Below are 17,707 nucleotides of genomic sequence, written 5' to 3'. Positions count from 1 at the left end.
TTGGATTGACATTTCATTTGGGTATTGATTACAGCAATTGGGGGTGATTTTCTTTGCACATATATCATGTATTGATTATTTTTCATGTATAAGGTAATTTTATGTAGTATGATTTAGTGCAGCAAACACATCATACAGTTGCAAGAAAAAGTATGTGAACCCCTTGGGATTACGTGGAGTTTTGCATGAATTGGGCATAAAATGTGCTCTGAACGTCATCTAAGTCACAACAATAGAAGAACACAGTCTGCTGAACATAATACTACACAAACATTAGATGTTTCCATGGTTTAATTGCACATAACATGTAAACATTCACAGTGCAGGGAGGAAAAAGTATGTGAGTCCCTAGCTTAATGACTTCCCCCAGAGCTAATTGGAGCCAGGAGTGAGCCAACCTTGACTCCAATCAGTGTGGTGATATTGGATGTGTTGCTGACAGCTGTCCTGCCCTTAAAAAACACACACCTGTTTTGGGTTTACTGGTTTCAAGAAGCACTGTCTGATGTGAACCATGCCTCGCAGAAAGAGCTCTCAGAAGACCTACGAAAAAGAATTGTTGACTTGCATGAAGCTGGAAAGGGTTACAAAAGTATCTCCAAAAGCCTTGATGTTCCTGTGTCCACGGTAAGACAGACGGTCTACAAATGGAGAAAGTTTAGCACTGTTGCTACTCTCCCTAGGCGTGGTCGTCCTGTAAAAATGACTGCAAGAGCACAGCGCAGAATGCTGCATGAGGTAAAGAAGAATCCCAGAGTGTCAGCTAAAGACCTACAGAAATCTCTGGCACATGCTAACATTTTTGTTGACACATCTACAATAAGGAAAACATTAAACAAGAATGGAGTACATGGGAGGACACCACGGAGGAAGCCATTGCTGTCCAAAAAGAATATTGCAGCACGTTTGAAGTTTGCAAAAGAGCACCTGGATGTTCCACAGCACTACTGGCAAACTATACTGTGGACAGATGAAACCAAGATTGAGTTGTTTGGGAAGAACACACAACACTATGTGTGGAGAAAAAAAGGCACAGCACACCAACATCAAAACCTCATCCCCACTGTGAAACATGGCGGAGGGAGCATCATGGTTTGGGGCTGCTTTGCTGCCTCAGGGCTGGACTGATTGTTGTCATTGATGGGAAAATGAATTCCAGAGTTTATCAAGACATTTTTCAGGAAAACGTACGACCATCTGTCCGCCAACTGAAGCTCCGCAGAGGATGGGTGATGCAACAGGACAATGACCCAAAGCATACAAGTAATTCAACAGAACAATGGCTGCAACAGCACAGAATACGCCTTCTGGAGTGGCCCAGTCAGAGTCCTGACCTCAACCCCATTGAAATGCTGTGGCATGACCTTAAGAGAGCGATTCACACCAGACATCCCAAGAATATTGCTACACTGAAACAGTTTTGTGAAGAGGAGTGGTCCAAAATGACTCCAGATCGTTGTGCAGGTCTGATCTGCAACTACAGGAAACGTTTGGTTGAGGTTATTGCTGCCAAAGGAGGGTCAACCAGTTATTAAGTCCAAAGGTTCACATACTTTTTCCTCCCTGCACTGTGAATGTTTACATGTTATGTGCAATTAAACCATGGCAACATCTAATGTTTGTGTAGTATTATGTTCAGCAGACTGTGTTCTTCTATTGTTGTGACTTAGATGACGTTCAGAGCACATTTTATGCCCAATTCATGCAAAACTCCACATAATCCCAAGGGGTTCACATACTTTTTCTTGCAACTGTACTTACCTGCTCTGTGTAATGGTTTTGCACAGAGCAGCCCTGATCCTCCTTTTCTCAGGTTCTCTGCCATAGCTCATGCCCCCCCCCCTCCTGCCTAGTGCCCCCATAGTAAGCAGCTTGCCCTGGGGGCACTTGAGCAGGTTCGCTCCCAAGCCACTGCTCTCTGTGTCCATTCACACATGGAGAATGGCTTGGCTCCACCCCTGCTCACTCCTTATTAGCTCACTGGCTGTGATTGACATAGCGAGAACCAATGACTACCACTGCTGCCTTAGCCAATGAGGAGGTCAATACCCGAGAGAGCTAAGGCACTTGTGCACATCTCTGAATCGAGATGGGGCTCAGATAAGATTTAGGGGGGCTGGGGGTGTTGCTGTACACATCAGGTTCTTGACCTTCATATATAGAATGCATGAAGGTAAAAAAAAACCCATATATATATATTGGTTGTAAACCCTCACATATACCCAGTGCAGTGGCTGGCCTCAGTTGATACACAGAGATGAAACAAATTCTCCTTCATAAGTTTTACTTGTTTATCTGCAGTCTTCTCTTGTCTACATCCCTGCAAATGGGCTGAATTTAGATAAAATCCTTCATTGTCTGTCAGTATCACAGAGGAGGGGGTGGGGAGCTGCAGTTAGAGCTCTTGTAACGTGTGTGAGAGATGATTGGAGGAAAGGGACCCCCCCCTTCTTCACACATGGCACAGGAACAAAGGAGAGATGAAGAGCTGTGTTGTGAGTAGATCAGCTGTGTGCTGAGCTCCCTCCCCCGTCACAATTTTATCTCGGGTGGAGGGATAGCTCATACATAACACATGCTGATAACAGAGGTATGAAGAGAGAAATGATGACACTCAGAGCTTTGGAGACAGACAAACACTAAAGATATGCTGTATGTGCAGGGGTGGACTGACAACTCATGGGGCCCCCGGGCAATAGGGGATCGTGGGGCCCCTGTGTCCTTGCCCAAACTCAAAAAAACCTATGAAAAGGTACCAGGGTCATCTCATGGGGCCCCCTACTGACCCCGGGCCCTCGGGCAGTGCCCGAGTTTCCAAATGGTCAGTCCGCCCCTGGTCATGAGATATTTGCACAGCTATTTATCAAACACATATTTTTAGCAAAAATACACTAAAATGATATTTATTCAAAAAAACACAATATGATACCTAATTTTTGGTAAAAAAAAATATGGGGTTTTGTGTAAATAGATACCAAATGTGTCAAGTAGAAAAATGTGAGCATTTGTGAAATCACAAAAATACTGTACCCACAATTCTCCTTAGGTAACCTTCTTCTTTAAAAGTCTTGTTGGGTTCTGTTAACAATGAATTTTGACACTAGAATTGTTGTTCTCATCCAGACATTTGCATGGGGTTGTGTACGGGGGTGGTGAGCTGCTAGATTTTTTTTAACATTTGTTTTGATACAATTTATTTTTATACTTTTATTTTACTTCTTTAATTTAACTTAATAGGGGATCATGGGGCCCGTGTCCTTGCCCAAACTCAAAAAAACCTATGAAAAAGGTACCAGGGGCATCTCATGGGGCCCCCTACTGACCCTGGGCCCTCGGGCAGTGCCCGAGTTTCCAAATGGTCAGTCCGCCCCTGTGTATGTGCTTTGTTCAGATTTCATGACCAAGGTTTACAACCACTTTTAACCCTCATGACCACTTTGGATGTATAGAAGTGGAAGGGGAGGAATAACTTGATCATTAATTACAGACTTATGTCCTACAACTTTGTCCTGAGCCTGAAATACATCTTCATCCATCCCAGGCCCCTGCGACCTCTATCTCCAAACCTATCGCTATACTCACCACAAAGATTACACCGGCCAACACACGTTTTGGTGCCTCAAATGTTAGACCTGTTTTGGGGTATATTTGACCCCCTGATTAAAAAAATATCACCTAATTTCCCTATTAGCTCTAGTCTTTGAGATTCCTCTCTGGCTGTCCATCAACAATCAGAATATTTGAATGCAGTATTTTATTTAATCTCCTTATATCATGAAAGAAACACATAAGGAAGTAGCCATAACCTCTACAGTACTCAATCTGAAGAAATGACACAATATGAGTGGCAATACACACACACCTCCTATACCGGGTGTCGGCAACCCGCAGCTCCAGAGCCGCATGCGGCTCTTTTTCACCTTGGCTGCGGCTCCGGAGTACACTGCCCACCAGGTGACAGGCAATAGGGCAGCAATGGGCAAACTACGGCCCGGCGGACATTTTAATCCAGCCCGCGGAGCTAGGCTCCCGCTAGGCTCCTCTCACAGTCCGCCCTGAAGACCGGTGTAGCATGAAAATCTGTCTCCTATGAGGATCTGTCCCCCTCGACGTATCTGCGCATGTGTCGGAGATCGCCGATCGGCTGCTAATGCCTGAAACTGGCACATGCGCCGATACGTCGAGGGGGACAGATCCTCATAGGAGACAGATTTTCATGCTACACCGGAACGGCGCGGGACACGGCGAGAGGAACGCGCGGAGCAAAGGTAAGTGAATTGACACAGGGGGGACTTGGGGACTTAATATGGGGGATGAATTAATATGGGGGATGAATTACTATAGGGGGGATGAATTACTATGGGGGATGAATTACTATGGGGGATGAATTACTATATGGGGAATGAATTACTATAGGGGGGATGAATTACTATAGGGGGGATGAATTACTATATGGGGGATAAATTACTATATGGGGGATGAATTACTATATGGGGGATTAATTACTATGGGGGATGAATTACTATGGGGGATTAATTACTATATGGGGGATGAATTACTATATGGGGGATGAATTACTATATGGGGGATTAATTACTATGGGGGATGAATTACTATGGGGGATTAATTACTATATGGGGGATTAATTACTATATGGGGGATGAATTACTATGGGGGATGAATTACTATGGGGGATGAATTACTATGGGGGATGAATTACTATATGGGGGATGTATTACTATATGGGGGATGAATTACTATGGGGGATTAATTACTATATGGGGGATGAATTACTATGGGGGATTAATTACTATATGGGGGATTAATTACTATATGGGGGATGAATTACTATGGGGGATGAATTACTATGGGGGATGAATTACTATAGGGGGGATGAATTACTATATGGGGGATGAATTACTATGGGGGATGAATTACTATATGGGGGATGAATTACTATATGGGGGATGAATTACTATGGGGGATTAATTACTATATGGGGGATGAATTACTATGGGGGATTAATTACTATATGGGGGATTAATTACTATATGGGGGATGAATTACTATGGGGGATGAATTACTATGGGGGATGAATTACTATATGGGGATGTATTACTATGGGGGATGAATTACTATGGGGGATGAATTACTATATGGAGGATGAATTACTATGGGGGATGAATTACTATATGGGGGATGAATTACTATGGGGGATGAATTACTATATGGGGGATGAATTACTATATGGGGCATGAATTACTATGGGGGATGAATTACTATGGGGGATGAATTACTATATGGGGGATGAATTACTATATGGGGGATGAATTACTATGGGGGATGAATTACTTTATGGGGAATATATTTTCAGTTTTAAAAATGTGGCTCTCAAAATAAATTTCAATCGTGGTTTTGGTGAGATTTGGCTCAGTTGAAAAAAAAGGTTGCCCACCACTGGCCTAAGGCTATGATTGTGATTATGACGATACACTGTGGCCCTGATTAACCCTTTGCTTACTGGGCCCTTAAACCCCCTTCATGACCAGAGCGCTTTTTGCAATATATGCAGTGTCGGATTTGTTTTAAATGTTGCAATGGTTTTGCGGCTCCCAGTCTCTTTTTCCCTCTCGGAAACGGGTCCAAGTGGCTCTTTATGTCTTAAAGGTTGCAGACCCCTGTCCTATACCATCATAACTATAATACAGGTAATAACTTATACCTTAGAATCCAATGTTTCTGATGTAAAATTACAGTTGGAAGTCCATAAACACTCTCATTATGTCTGTCAAGTTGTATGCAAAATACAAAATAGGTAACAGAATAACAAGTTGATCAGCAATATCAAACTGACTAAACATCATACAAATTGGACCCTATCTAAGAAACTGGAGCTGTGATTTTCTGATTTTCTGAATCAGCTCCCAAAAATAACCCCAACAACAGGTCTAAAAAGCCAAGCAGCAAGATTTTTTTTTTATTTGTTGGGCTATGTTAACCTCCCTGACGGTATTCCCGAGTGTAGCTCGGGGTAAAATGTCTATACCAAAAGCGGTAACCCCCCCGAGATACACTCAGGCTTACCATGCGGCGCTGCATAGGGAGTCCCTGCAGCACTTACCTTGTCCTTCGCTCCCGCGATGTGTCTCCTGCAGCGTCCCCGGCCATCTCCTCCGGCTGATGCCGGCATCCGGCTCCTGTGTTCCGGTCCCTGTGACGTCGGGACGTACGGGCGCCGGTGGCGGCGGGAAATTTGAAAATTTAAAAAAAAATTCATTTTTTTTAAAACGATTTTATATAGTAAAACATTGCTGTTTCAACTCATTTCACATACATTTTGTCCCGAGTGCTTTGTGCGGCGCCCTGCCTGCATTTTGAATGTTCTTTCTGCCTGGAAACTGAGAAACGTCCATGGCGTCCAAAAAGCGTCCCTTTAGGTCAGACACGGTTTTAGACCGGCTAGAGAACAGCGATAGTAAATCAGAACCACTTGCAGAATTGAGTGATAATGATTGGTGGGGGAAATTCCTCATCAGACACTGAAAACGATTCTGCGACTGAGCTCAGCGATGGGCCAACTTGGCGCTCTATTTCACATTTCAGTGTTTTTGGTTTGATTATATTATTGAATTAAATGTATTATTATTATTATTTTTTATGATTAATTTTTAAATTATAATTTATGATTTCATGTTTCAAATTTTATCATCCCCGGGATGTTTACTAGACTCTTGTTCGGACAGATTTCAGTGAGTTATTCCTAAATATTACAGGCCTACAATATAAAAATACATATTTCCATGCAAAATAATGTTACCGCTTTCAGCACCATAAATCTGAAATAATCATACCGCTAGGGAGGTTAAGCAATAGATGGATCGAATCTTGACTAGTTCAGCAGGGACTGGCGAGATTTGATCCATCCATGAGCAGGCTGATTGGACCCAAGTCAATCCATTGATCGACCTGGGTACAACTAGGATGCAATTACTGCCTGTGGCTATAGCCACTAGCACTAATCATTGTATTCTGCCGGCCTAGAAAGCTTCCCACACCCCCCACCAGCAGAATTCAGTAGCACCGTGGGAGTGATTTCCCCCTTTAACACTGACTGTGTTGATTGGGGAATCAACCAATTTTCTTGGGTGGAAGGAAAGAAAATCATTTAATGTATGGCTTGCCGTATCTGTACATTCATCTTGCTTTGTCTTACATTCAGGTGATATTTGTATATCCCGCAGAGTAAATTATATGTCCTCAAAAGTGACCAATTAAAAGGTGTCCTCAAAGGCAGGTGGGAAGGCTGACATGTTATTCACCCCAGAAAAGCCTGAAGGTCAGGGGTGGATGAGGATGTGGGAGAAGATCCTGAGAATGGAGAGGAATGGCTTGTCATCACTATGGAGAAATCTGAATATTTTGAAGCAGTTGGTCTCTCTCTGAGACCCTGGCAGTGATATCCTTCCATAGAAATCCATCGTTACCTCTTTCCACTCATATCTATTATGTCAAAACTTTGTTAGGTAATATAAGGCATGAGTGTCACTTGGCCAATACTGGTTTCTCCATTTGTAATGTGGAGTCAGGGAAAGCTTTAATAATTAATTGTAGATGACCCTCTCCTGATCCTGATTCAACATATGCATTCACTGTAATCAGTTACATTCATCCTCAAATTGACCCTCTGCAGTTTAATATGTATCAAAAATATAATAAAACATGACTTGTTAGTTATGAATCCAACCCAACAAGTTTCTCATTCTCCAAATGTCCTGTAGTTATAAATGTACATCATGTGCAGAATGTCACATATCTCTATGTATCAGTCATTCCCCATCAGCACTTTTGTGTGTTCATAATACCTTCAGAATTATAAGAACAGACATCTTCCTCCTCGAATATTTGCATTTAATGTAATATATGTTTAACATTTAGTAGAGGATACGTGGACCCCAGCCTCACCCCCCCCCCCCCCCCCCCACACACACACATACAGTCACACATTATTATTATTATTATTATTATACATTTCTATATCTCTGACATATACCGCAGTGCTGAACAGAGAACACTGAGCCAGTCACATCAGTCTCTGTACCAGAGGAGCTTACACTCTAATTTCCCCTCCCCCACAGTCACAAACTATTATTATTATACATGTATATAGCTCTGACATATACCACAGAGCTGTACAAAGAACACTGAGTCAGTCCCATCAGTCTCTGAACCAGAGGAGCTTACACTCTAATGTCCCCTCCCCCACAGTCACATCAGTCTCTGTACCAGAGGAGCTTACACTCTAATGTCCCCTCCCCCACAGTCACATCAGTCTCTGTACCAGAGGAGCTTACACTCTAATGTCCCATCCCCCACAGTCCCATCAGTCTCTGTACCAGAGGAGCTTACACTCTAATGTCCCCTCCCCCACAGTCACATCAGTCTCTGTACCAGAGGAGCTTACGATCTAATGTCCCCTCCCCCGCAGTCCCATCAGTCTCTGTACCAGAGGAGCTTACACTCTAATGTCCCCTCCCCCACAGTCACATACTATTATTATTATTATTATACATGTATATAGCTCTGACATATACCGCAGTGCTGTACAGAGAACACTGAGCCAGTCACATCAGTCTCTGTACCAGAGGAGCTAACACTCTAATGTCCCCTCCCCCACAGTCACATCAGTCTCTGTACCAGAGGAGCTTACACTCTAATGTCCCCTCCCCCACAGTCACATACTATTATTATTATACATTTATAGCTCTGACATATACCGCAGTGCTGTACAGAGATCACTGAGCCAGTTACATCAGTCTCTGTACCAGAGGAGCTTACGCTCTAATGTCCCCTCCCCCACAGTCCCATCAGTCTCTGTACCAGAGGAGCTTACACTCTAGTGTCCCCTCCCCCACAGTCCCATCAGTCTCTGTACCAGAGGAGCTTACACTCTAATGTCCCCTCCCCCACAGTCCCATCAGTCTCTGTACCAGAGGAGCTTACACTCTAGTGTCCCCTCCCCCACAGTCCCATCAGTCTCTGTACCAGAGGAGCTTCCACTCTGCACCAGAGAGGTTGTGCTGCAGGTGCTCTCCCTCTCCAGACACTAGGGGGCCAGGCCTGCTTGCCTGGCCCCAGAAACATGGCCTCTTCTGGGCTAGGCTCAGACCATGCTCCCCCTGAGGGACCCAGCTTGCCTTCCCATACTTCACCAGCACCTGAAGACCTTGGCTGTGGCCCTAAAAGTGGGGAATCCCTCCCTGTCTTCAGAGAGCGGGTTGCTGATTATCTGGTGAGAATCGCAAAGGAGGAGGAAAAGTTGGTGAGTCTGAAAACTGACTATAAGAAAAAGAAAGTTCTCCATGACAAGTCATGGAGCAGCAAGAGGCAGAGCATGAAGCCGGAGATGAAGGGTTTGGAGGTCGCCATTAAGAAGCAGCAGAATCTGGTAAAGACGCTGAAGGAGAAGAGCGGAGCTTTCAGAGAAAAGTTCCGGAATGAGGAAAGGTTCAGGAAGATGAAGGGAGACTCCGGTAAGGATCCAGCATCGGCGGTGGCAGTACGGGTGGAGAGTGAGGAGGGGGTCCTGGATGCTGCCCCTGCTATCCCATCCACCTCAGGATCTGCTTCCCTGGAGGAAATGTCAGCCTCTGCTTCCCTCCCTCCACAGCAAGCTGGAGGAACAGCACAGGAGGTAGAGGAATATGGTGGAGGGCTGCTAAAATACATTGAGGAATTGGAGTCTTCCCTAATTGGAAGAACTTTCCGCTTTTCTGAGGACTCTGAGGATGAAGATGACGGTGAGGACTCTGTACCTGGTCCTGTAAAGGAGAAAAAAACAGAAAAGCCACGCTTTATTAAAAGTGCCATTTTGGACTCCAGTGTGGACAGCCATGTGCACTGCAGTGTTTTGGAGGGAAATCCTCCTGTGTGTGCACAGAGCTCTGCAGGGAAGATGGCTGCTGTGCCTGCAGGACTGCACTCTGCTGGGACTGAGGACTCTGATACCAGGAACCCTGTGACTGTGGACTCTGCTGGGGGGAAGGTAAAGGGGGGATCTGACACACTTGCTGGACAATCCCTGCTGATGGCTGCAAATGCAGCAGAAAATGGTGGGAGGGAAATTGTCAGCAGCACTCTGAAAGGTGTTGCTGAAACCCAGGGGAGAGTGACCAGGAGTGGAAGGCTTTTGCCTAAGAGGAGTATGTTGGGGGAGGGGGAGACAGGAGCATCTGGTGTGAGTGGGTCTGCTGGGAGCAGTAGTGCCATGAGTGAAAGGAAACATGTGGATGATAAGAGTGCTTGCAATGCTGGAAAGGGGAATGCCTGTGTGTTGGTGGATGGAGGGACTGCTGCTGCCTCTGATGGTGGTTTGCAGAGCGGGGGCTCTGAGGTTCCTGCAACCATTGGGTGGGGTGCAGCTTTAAGGTCCACTACAACTAATGCTGCAAATAAGACCTATGCTGGGGCTCTGGCTGGGAGGAGGGGGTCACATCATGTTGCCAGCTCTGGGGGGAGGTCTGCTGCAGGTCTGCCATCTGCACCCCTGTCCTTCAGGAGGAGAAATTTGGTGCAGCTCAGATGGGAGGGTGGGGGTGCTCCCCCGGTCAGGATGTCGGTGGTGGACAGGATTTTGGAGATGGGGTTTAGGGCGGATGACATCTTCGCCTTGATCAGCCCTGTAGGATCCTATGAATATGACCTGTCCTTTGTGCGCCCCGAGTCTCTGGATATATTCTGGGAGAAGTATGAACACATGTATAAGGGTCTGCCGGAGTGGAAGGGACTCGTCCCAAAGGTTGTCTCACGCCAACCTCTAGTGAAGACGGTCACCATTCTAGTACGGAATGAGTCAATTCCTTCTGCTGACTTGGCTGTCTGGCTGAGGAGATTTGGGGAGCTACTTGCACCCCTGAAGAAGATTGTGGATGAGAGAGGGATATGGACTGGTGGGTGGTCGGTGCAGATGAGGTTGTATGTGTGTGGGAATGTGGTCCAGCATCTGCCCTCCTCAGCCTTCATTGGGAAGGATAGGATTGTGGTGTTCTACCCTGGACAGCCCAAGCTCTGCAATAAATGCGGTTCTCGGGGTCACTTCGCCTCCTCATGTCCAGAGATGAAGTGCTCCCTATGTCAGGATCTGGGGCACCTGGCTAAGGATTGTAATATCATCAGGTGCAATCTGTGTGATAAGGTTGGCCATTCATACAACCGGTGCCCTGAGGCCATGCACAACCAGTCAGCTTTGGTGGAAGAGTTTTTTCGTCTGGACATGGAGGAGGCAGAGGAGAGGGAGGCTGTGCCAGGGGTCCCCAATGTCTCTGTCCCTGTGGTCCCAGTGTCTGATGGTCCCTCTAATGTGTCATCTCCGTGTGTTGTGCCCCCTGAGTCAGTGTCCGTGGATGTTGTGTCTGATCCTCCTGTGTCAGTTTCCCCAGAGGTAGTGGGGGCTGTGGAGGGAACTGGACCAATGTGTATGGTTGCACCGACCCCCCCTCCCCGGCGTCGGAGGGTCAGAGCGCGTGAGGCGCTGGGGGGTGGAGTGAATGATGGTGGGGGTATTGGGGTGAAGGTTGGGGGGACTGCTGTGGTGAGTGGAGAGAGTGGGGTGGATGATGTTGTTGGTGATGGTGGAAGGGAAGGGGAGGGGGCTTTGCGGTCCGGTTTATCAAATGATGATATGGAGTGGTTGGAGGCAAGAAGGAAGTCTGGGAAGAAGAAGCAGAAGAAGGATGTGCCTGTACCTGACCCTGGGAGGGTGGAGGTGTCAAACACATTTGAAGTGTTATCTGAGGTGGAGGATGAGGGATCTTCAGGGGACGAGTCTCTGGTTTCCATGGAGGAGGAATCACAGAGGACTATGAAGCGTGTAGGGTCTCCAAGTAGGGAGGGGGGTAAGCAGGCTAAGAAACGGGTACCTCGATCATCCTGATGGCGGTTCCCACTCCTTTGAAGGTGGCGACCATTAATGTCGCCAGCATAAAATCAGTAAGCGCTCGTAACATGGCCTTATTTTTGCTCAGCAGGTTTGATGCTGACATTTTCTTTTTGCAGGAGACCAGGTTGTCCAGTTTGGGGGATGTCCATATGGCGAAGAAGGAGTGGAGGCGTGGCCCCTCCTTCTGGTCTCTTGCGGCCGAGCCTTACACTGGAGTTGCGGTACTTTTTTCCGGCATGGTAACCTGTCGGCGGATTATTGAGGTAGAAATGGGGAGATGCATAGTCTTAGACGTCTCCATGGGGGGGCAGGACCTGCGCCTGATTAACATCTATGGGCCCCAGACAAAATGGGACAGGAAATGCCTCTTCATGAAGATCAAGCCTTTCCTTTTTACAGCCCAGCAAGTTGTCTTCGGTGGTGACTTTAACACCGTCACTAGGACTAAGGACAGGAGAGGGACCGGAGTCAGGCTGGACTGTGACGGGTTTTTTTTAAACAAAATAGCTAGAGAGGCAGGTCTGGTTGATGTGCACATTCATTGCTGCCCAGACGACACGGGATTCACTTTTCAGAGAGGTTCCAGTCAGAGTAGAATAGATAGGTTTTTTTTAAAGGGGAACTCCGCCTTCTCGGCACCAGTGTGTCAGGCGGTGGAGTTTTCCGATCACTGTATTCTGTCTGTGACTCTGAGTGGCCCCGATACACCACCTAAGGGGAGGGGTACCTGGAAGCTGAATTCGGCACTCCTGGACGATGAGAAGGTGAGTCAATCCTTTGAGGATTTTTTTCAGGCACAGGTATCAATCATGGACGTTTGCAGCAGTAAGTCCGAGTGGTGGGAGCTTACAAAACGAAGGATCGTTGGGTTTTTCAAGGCCATAGGAAGAAATAAACAGCTTGATAAGTATGTCACCTACCAGCGTCTGCGGAGGAAGCTCGATCGGCTTGTCTCGAATAATGGAGATCCAGAAGCGATCTCTGAGGTTAAACTCTTGCTCAGGCAGTGTCAATATGACAGGCATGCCTCTTTGGTTCTGGAAAGGGATTATGGGAAATATCACTCGCCCGACCCTTACCAGAACTGCAAACAAGGTAGAGCAGTTAAGTCAGTTGTAGGCCTGGTTGACAGTACGGGTTCCCTGACAAAGTCCAAGTCAGGGATCCTGGAAACCTCCAGGTCATATTATGCTGACCTCCTGGGTAGGAGGGACCTCGATCGGGCGAGCATGTCGGGTTTTCTGGACTCTACTCCAGGACTGGGAAATGGCAGTTCTCTTGTGAGTTTGACAGAGGACATCACGGCAGATGAGGTGGTGAAAGCTATTGATCAGCTTGCCATGAAGAAGTCGCCTGGGCCAGACGGATTGACAGCCGAGTTTTATAAGCACTTTAAGGTGACTCTGGCCCCATATTTGGTGGAGGTGTTTAATGGCTGTCTGAGAGAGGGTTCGCTCTCTCCCTCCATGCGACAATCTGCAGTGATTCTTCTGTCAAAGGGTAAGGATTCCTCGAGAATTGAGAATTGGCGGCCCATTAGCCTTCTCAATGTTGATAGGAAGATATTGGCAAAAATTATTTTCTGGCGTTTATCGTCTGTTGCGGGCAATTTACTTTCTCGCCATCAGCACTGTTCGGTTCAGGGAAGAAGCACTTTTTCAGCGGTGTTAGCTGTCCGGGAGGCCCTGGAGCGGTGCAGGGCTGCAGGCTGGGGAAAGTTCCTGCTGGCATTGGATCAGGCCAAAGCTTTTGATCGAGTCAATCATGAGTACCTATGGCTGCTTCTTGGCAAGTATGGCCTGGAGGGGGGCTTTATCGATTGGCTAAAGACCTTATACAGAGGGGCTGAAAGCTTCATGCTTGTGAATGGTTGGATTGGACGACCCTTTGAGGTTGGCTCAGGTGTACGTCAGGGGTGTCCTTTGAGTCCTCTGCTATATGCGTTTGTAATCGATCCCTTCATTCGGAGGTTAGATGGCGGACCGTTGTGTGGAGTTCCTTTGGGCATTCCTGGGGAGCCCCCTCTGAGGGTCGTGGCCTATGCTGATGACGTGTCTGTTTTCATCTCCGGGACTCAGGAGGCGGAGGAGGTGGTCTCGGTGATGGAACAGCATGCTGAGGCAGGAGGCGGAGGAGGTGGTCTCGGTGATGGAACAGTATGCTGAGGCATCTGGCTCAAAGATCAATCAGGATAAGAGTGAGGTTTTCTGGATGGGAGAGGGAGGCGAAGGCTTTACCCTTCCGGACGCCTTCCCAGAGCCCCAGCAGGAAATTAAAATTTTAGGCATCAGATTTGGTCCCGGTGATTACGGCCTTACAAATTGGGTAAGCCGGCTACAAGATGCCGATGCCAAGGTGGCCAGCTGGAAGGATTGGAAACTCTCTTACAGGGAAAGGATTGACCTGATTAAAACTTACCTGATCCCGGTATTTCTGTATGTCAGCTTTGTCTGTGTTTTGCCAGTGTCTCTCTATGCGAGGATCTACAGTTGTTTCTTCCAGCTGTTATGGGGGCACAAACTGAACCTCATTAAGAGGTCTGTAACCTACCTTCCCAGGCGGATGGGTGGCCTAGGTATGGTCAACCCGGTGGTTTTCTTTTCTCTGATGTTTTTGAAACATAATTTTGGTAGCATGCTGGCAGAGGAACCGCCTGGGTGGGTTGGTATTTTTCAGTCCTGGTTTAGGCCTTTTCTACGGAGCTGGGAGAATGGTGGGCCAGTGAAAAGCCTGAGGGTCCAACATGGTAAGCTCCCGGCTTATGTTGCCCCGTGTCTGAAAATGCTTCGGCAATGGCGAGTGACGGCGGAGGAAATTAAATCTCTTCCTAGGAAGGCCCTGGAGAGGAGGGTTGTTGAATCTGCCTTTAGCGAGCCATTGGCCTTGAGGGATTGCCCAGGCCCGGTTATGAGGGAGGGTCTGCGTTTGATGAATCTGGAGAGAATCCCTTTAAAGTTTCGGGATTTGGCCTGGCTCTCGTTCCATGGCAGACTCTATGTGAAGGGCAACCTGAAGCATCGCTCTGCGGAGAACCGTGGTTGTCCAAGAGTGGAGTGCGGTGGAGTGGAGGAGACGATGGACCATTTCTTGCTTCAGTGCCCCTTCAATATAGAAGTCTACAAGCGGGTGGGTGGGGCTCTGGGGATCCCTTTCCTTTCCCGCTTGAGTTACGCGGAGTGGTCTTACGGAGCCTTTCAGACTCACCGGGATTTTGATTTTGAGACACTTTTTCTAGTTAGCTTAGTAGTCCGTTACCACACGTGGAATGCACGGTGTCAGGTTTCCATTCGCAAAAAAATCCTTCCTGTCGAGGTGGTGGTGAACAACATTCTGGGTGAGGTTGGGAAGATTCGGGGTCTTGAGAAGGACAGGTGGCGGCCGGGAGCCTGGACAAAGGCGTGGAGGAATGTCAGGTCCCTGTAGCTGCTGTCTGTCAGTCTCTGGGGGCGTGGCTTCTCTTTCTGTCCTTTCACGTCCCCTAGATTTTGTAACATCAGATTTTTGAAGAAAGGCTGCATGCATGGGATCGATGTATGGGATCAATGTGTGGGGTGAATGTTTAATCGTTTCTTAGCCTGAGGGGGTGTTTAGGTGACGGTCAGGATTTGTTATTTTGCTGAAGTAAGCTGGTTTTGTTTAGTTATACATGTTTTTATTCTGTATATATGGAAATATGTTTTTTATGATGTTTTTTGTTTGCAAGATTTTAATAAACAAAAAATTTACACTCTAATGTCCCCTCCCCCACAGTCACATACTATTATTATTATACATTTATATTGCTCTGACATATACCGCAGTGCTGTACAGAGAACACTGAGCCAGTCCCATCAGTCTCTATACCAGAGGAGCTTACACTCTAATGTCCCCTCCCCCACAGTCACATCAGTCTCTGCACCAGAGGAGCTTACACTCTAATGTCCCCTCCCCCACAGTCACATCAGTCTCTCCAGCAGGTGGTGCATTTCTGTAAGGTGCTGCTGGCTCACTCTGCTGTGCTCTCAGCAAGGAGTAACATCCAGCCTGGAAGCTCTCCTGACAGCTTCTCGCCAATCATCATGCAGCAGGCTGGGGAAGATCCAGGTGGAGGCTCCCCAGAGGGGCTGAGGCCTACACCACATGGTCAAGCTGTCATGGATCCTGGGCTTGGCCCTATGCAGGGCAAGTCCTTACAAGCTTTCCAGGACAGAGTGGTGAACAAACTTTTCCATATTACTAAGGAGGAACAGAAGCTTGCTGTCTTGAAAGCAGAATTCAGGAAAAAAAAATATTTTGCATGGCAAGACCTGGAGTAGTAACAGTCAAGACACCAAGCTGAAGTCTCTGGAGAAGGCATTGAAGAAGCAGGAGAAGTTGGTCGTCTCTTTGAAAGAAAGCAGTGGTGTGTTTAGAGAGAAGTATGAGAATGAAAAAAAGTTCCAGCAGGTGAAGAAAGGTGCGTGTGCCAGTACCAGCCAAAGGGAAGATACCACATTACACAGTATGGATCGGGGGGTAGGATGCAGTTTCACATGCTGGTCCAGTACTACCCCTGTCTCAGGATCTGTTGCATCCGAGACAATATCTGCCTCTCTCCCTCCTCAGCAGCCTGGGTCATCTCAGGAAAAGGTTGAGGAAAATGGCGGATTGCTGCAAGCCATTGAGGAAATGGAATCTCCCTTGAGTGGCAGGAAGTTCCAATTTTCCACCGAATTGTCCAGTGAAGATGAGGAGGAGGATGTTGTCGAGAAGTTATCATTTGTTAAGCCCAATCAAGATGGCGGCAATGCTGCAATGTCTGCTGATGGAGGACATGCTGCAACTTTTTCAGTTCAGTAAAATGTTGTTAAGGAAGTGCCTATGGAGAATCTCTCTCAGTGTGTGGAGGACTTTCCTGTGATCACTACTACAGAGAAAGAGACTGCGTCAGCTGACAGATCCTTGCAACCAGCAAGGAAAGCAGGCGGAAGATGGCGGAAATCCAGAAAAAGAGGTTCCTGCTGCCTGTGAGAACAAAGTCCCACATGGACAGTAAGTTTACAGAGCAAGAGTGCCGTATGGACACCAAGACAGCAGGTGTTTTTTCTGAACAGAAGTCTTTATCTGATAACAGGACTGCTGGTAATTGTGGTACTTCTGGAAGTATGGTGATCAGGACTGTTCTATTGGAGGGGAGGAGGGAGAATCAGGTGGTGGGTAATCTACCGGTAAATGTGCCTAAACCTGGTAATTCTGTGTCATCTGTCCTGGGCAGGAGCTATGCTAAGGCTGAGTCAGGACACCTTTGTTATGATGAAGCGTGAGATGGTGTGAAACGCGTTAACAGGTCCTGTATTCATGTCCTGGTGTTTTGTGTGTCCTATGGATTAATAAATACACACTATATTCATCTATCCTCCAGTGTGCGGCTGACCCTTCTTCCTATTGCAGGACAAAGTCATGCTATTGCTGGAAGGGAGCCAGTTGCAGGACTGTCACCTAACGCACCTTCTTCCTTTAAACAGGAACATGGCATAGCTAAGGTGGAAAGGAGGAGGTATTCCACCTATCAGGAGGGCGGTTGTGGACAGGATCCTAGCCATGAGATTTAAGGCTGTGTATATTTATGCTCTAATCAGTCCAGCGGGTTTCTACGAATATATTTTATCATTTGTGCAGCCAGAATCACTCGATCTGTTTTGGGAACAGTATGGTCATGTGTATAGAGCTAAACCGGACTGAAAGGGACTTTTCCAAAGGTAACATCAAGGCAACCTTTGATTAAAAATGTGACTGTTCTGACTAGGAGTGAAC

Source organism: Staurois parvus, unplaced genomic scaffold (genome assembly GCF_062004578.1).
Source record: "Staurois parvus isolate SC_StPar_1 unplaced genomic scaffold, SC_StPar_1.0 ptg000034l, whole genome shotgun sequence".
Lineage (NCBI taxonomy): Eukaryota > Metazoa > Chordata > Amphibia > Anura > Ranidae > Staurois > Staurois parvus.
Note: the sequence above shows the minus strand (reverse complement) of the source record.